This window comes from Myodes glareolus, chromosome 1 (genome assembly GCF_982192425.1).
Source record: "Myodes glareolus chromosome 1, mMyoGla1.1, whole genome shotgun sequence".
Taxonomy (NCBI): domain Eukaryota; kingdom Metazoa; phylum Chordata; class Mammalia; order Rodentia; family Cricetidae; genus Myodes; species Myodes glareolus.
Window position 1 is genome coordinate 60,459,940 of NC_142026.1, and position 4,547 is coordinate 60,464,486.

Sequence of the window (4,547 nt, forward strand, 5' to 3'; positions counted from 1 at the left end):
CTGTGCAGTTACTGTTTAAGACTTTGCAAGGAACTGCAGATGTCACAACAGCTCACAGCCAGCCCCATTGTGTGCAGTTACTGCCTAAGACTTTGCATAAAACTGCAGGCTTCTCAAGAGGATCTGTTGTCATGCCCATTTTACAGCCTGAAAAAGTCAAGATGGGGGAGGTAAGCAATGTGCCCAATGTGAACAAATTCTGTAATTTTACTTCATCTTCACTCAATCTGGGCAGAGGGAATCTTAAAATTTTCTGTAGTCTCCTAAAGAAAATCCATATTCCAGAATGATTTTTGCCCCCCCCCCCTTCCAGATTTGACAAACACCTGCCTCCTAACACCACCTGCACAATTTCAGGCCCTTCTTTAACCTGTGTTCATGAATGGTTAGTCTTTTTTAGGAAAATGTAGGGCCAGGTTCCCTGCCCTTATAAGACGTCATTTTTACTGAATTGTTATTTGCACAGTCATTCTCTGACCATAAAGCATATGCACCATGAAGAAATGCAATAAGGAAGCAGAAAGAGGGAGAGTTCCTGGAACAATCACAAGGAAAATGAGACTCCAAAATCAGGTTTGTGGCCTGAACAATGGCAGCCCCTCCTGTCCCTTTCCATGCCTCTTGGCTCCTGACTTCCTTCTCAGCTGTCCCTATGACCTCACTTTCATAGACCTAAGGAGTGGAGGAGGCAGAAAGGAGTTAAAGAGAGAACTGACTCACTTATGTACACATCCCCTGTGCCAGAACGGGATTAGTAAAAAGGTTGCCATTCAGGATACCTAAGTTAAGAACAATTAAGGAACTGTACTTACTAGAAATTATGATGTTGTCTGAGAACAGAGGTGAGCCCTCGCCCTTAGGAGCTTACTCCTCTCCCTTCTCAATGGGTTGGGTTACATTCCCCTTCCAGTATGTCACTTCTTTACTGTTTTATATTCAAGGAAAGAGAAAAATCTCAGTTTGATTCTTTAGAGTACCAAGCATTCCATTCCATTCAAAAGGGTTTGTCATTTTAGTGATGAGCAAGGCACAAAAATAAAGATTAAAGGTCATGCAGTATCTTGATAGCAAGAAACTTTAACCAAGCAACCATGAGTAACAACCTACAAATTGCCTCTAGGGACCCCTGAACTATAATAATGAAAATGAAGGAGCCTAGCAATGGGACCTTTCAGTTTGTGCTGCATCTAAAGGCCACCACAACTCTCATCATCACTAAGTTACCCTTATCTCAGAACCTGTAGGTTTCCAGTATTCAGATACATACATAAATATTCATGAGCTCGCTCCTTCCTTCCTTCCTTCCTTCCTTCCTTCCTTCCTTCCTTCCTTCCTCCCTTCCTTCCTTCCTTCCTTTCTTTGAAACAGAATCTCATTATGTAGCCCTGGCTAGTCTGAAATTGTATAGAGCTGGTTGTCTTTGAACTCACAGAGAAGAATTCAGGAGACTGAAGAGGAAGACAAGGGTCCTTCAGGACATAAAATATGGGTTAGGACTGACTGCAGATCAAGGAGCAGAGGGCCAGGCTAGAGGGCCTATGAATGGTACCCTCAGGAACCTGAACTCAATCTATTGATTACAGGGATAGTTGGAAATTTGGACAAACTGCATTTCAGAAAACAAAGAGTTACCTGTTTGAAAGTATTATAATGCAAATTTGAGTTTAAAGAAGGGGATCTTAACTTTGACAGTGCATTAGAATGATCTGGAAGCGTTTTTTGCCTTTTTGTCTGTTTATTTGGTTTTTCCAGAAAGAGTTTTTCTGTTTAACAGCCCTACCTGTCCTGGAACTAGCTCTCGTAGATCAGGCTGGCATCGAACTCACAGAGATCCACCTGCCTCTGCCTACTGAGTGCTAGGATTAAAGGCCTGTGTCATCACCACATTTTTTTTTTAATCCAGGGTCTCTAGCCCAGACTGGCCTGGAACTTGCTATGAAGCCAAAGATGACTTTGATCCTGCTGACCTCACCTTCAGTGGTGGAATTTCAGGCATGTGCCACTGAACCCAGTTCATGTGGAGCTGTGAGTTTGGGGATCAAGTCCAGAGCTGCACATATGCTAGAAACTACACCTTCTTGCTTAATATTACTATTCTCACCAATGTTTATGGATTTGGATGTTTTCCCTGCATGGGTGTCTGTGCACCTGAAATTCTTTTGTTCATGGATAATGCTTATTGCTTCTTGATATAAAAAGGGGGAGTTTAGAAACCATCCTTTGCCACAGCCTTACAAGTTCATCTCTGGTTGTGGTCTCAGCTAGCTGATAAGCCTTTTGTGCCCCATGGAAATTTATTTTTGTTTTGTTTTGTTTTTTTCTTGGAATAAAGTTTGCTTCTGGTGTAATAGACTTTGGTGGTCTGTCCCCCACCTTTGCATGCCCCACCCCGTGGACCTAACATTTTTGTTGCCGAATCCAGGACCTCATGCAAACCTGGTCCTGGGGGGACACCCCAGTCTCTGGCAGACTTTACTGTTTTGACCAGTTGGTAACTTTCTGGGTTTCATCTGGTATCTAGTGTCTGGACAATCTGGGGCTCAAAAGTGATCTGGTGGACAGGCTTCTAATCTCTGAGCCAGAGGAAAACAGGGGAAGTTTCGATTCCTCCTCTGGCAAAAGGGTTATGACCCTTTGGGACAGGTGTGGGGTCACATGATCCAATGCACAGCATCTCCCCATCTGGAACTGCCGAGTTTATGTACCCGCGTTTTTGTTTGCTTGTTATCAGTTTCCTTGTTGTGGTTACAAATGAAGTAATTTCCACTATGGGAAAAGCTTCTTCTAAACCTAAGGCTCCCCTGGGTCTTGTCCTCTCTCAGTTCCAGGACTTCAAGGATACTGCTGAAGTCCCTGCAACCCATGTGAAATCGGGGCAACTCAAGACCTTCTGCTCCCTAGAGTGGCCAGCCTTTGGTTTGCCTGGCCTCCTGCAGGCTCCTTTCATTTTTTTAAAATTGTTTTTGTTAAACTATATATTTTTCTCTGTTCCCCATCCTTCTTTCCCTGTCCCCTTCTACCCTCTCCTATGATCCTCATGCTCCCAATTTACTCAGGAGATCTTGTCTTTTCTCCTTCCCATGTAGATTAGATCCATGTATGTCCCTGACTTGGGCCTGTTCTCGAGAGACCCTGTCTTGGACCCAGCCCCGTATAGGTCTGTGGCTCGGACCTGCTCCATTGGGAGTCACTCACTTGTATCTGCTCCCATGGAGTTCCAAGTTCACTGCCTTGGACCTGTTCCCATAGAGTTTTCTGACTCAGACTTGCTCCCACAGAAGTCTCTGACTCAGACCTGCTCCCACAGAGATCTCTGGCTCGGCTTGCTCCCTTGGTGGCTGCTCCCTTGTACCTGTTCCTGCAGAGGTCACTTCCTTGGGCCTGCTCCTGTGGAGGTTCACATCTTTTTTATTTTTTATAGTTTTATTGAGTTTTATTGATCTCTATATTTTTCTCTGCTCCCCTCCCTGCCTCTCTCCTCCTCTTCAGGCCTCTCCCAAATCCCCTGGTCCCACTTTACTCAGGAGATCTAGTCTATTTCAACTTTCCATGTAGATTAGATCTATGTATGTTTCTCTTAGTGTCCTCATTGTTGTCTAGGTTCTCTGGTACTGTGATTTGTAGGCTGGTTTTCAATGCTTTATGTTTTAAAACCACTTAGGAATGAGTACATATGATATTTGTCTTTCTGGGTCTGGGTTACCTCACTTAAACTGATGTTCTATAGCTCCATCCATTTGCCTGCAAATTTCAAGCTGTCGTTATTGTTTTTTCTGCTCTGTAGTACTCCATCGTATAAATGTACCACATTTTCCTTATCCATTTTTTGATCAAGGAGTGGTGCAGGAGAATTGTCTGTATTCTGTCAATCATGTTTTAAATAAACGCAGATTGGCCAGGCAGGAGGTTTAGGCAGGAAAACCAGACAGGAAATAGAAATGATGCAAGGAGAACAGGAGAATTCTGGGGAGGAGGAAGTTGATTCCTCACACTCCTGCCCAGATCACCGAAGCAGCAGGATGTGAGCTACCCCACTGAAAAAGGTACTGAGCTATATGGCTAAAATAGATCAGAAAAATGGATTAATCAAGATGTGAGAGTTATCCAGTAAGAAGCCTGACCCAATGGGCCAATCAGCATTATAACTTAAAGAGATCTGTGTGTGATTTTTCTCTGGGACTAAATAGTTGGGGGGGTGGGGCGGAACAAGAAAACCCCCAACAAACAGGGCTTTTCATGTTACAAAGGGGAATGTAGGCTGTTTTCAGGTTCTAGCTATGACAAACAATACTGCTTTGAACATAGTTAAACACATGTCCTTGTGGCATGATTGAGTATCCTTTGGATATATACACAAAAGAGGTACTACTGGGTCTTGAGGAAAGTTGTTTCCTAATTATTTGAGAAATCACCACACTGACAGACAAAGTGGCTGTACCAGCTTGCACTCTCACCAGCAATGGAGGAGTATTCCCTTTAATCCACAGCCTCTCCAGCATAAGTTTTCATCAGTATTTTTGTTTTTGGCTATTCTGACTGGTATAAGA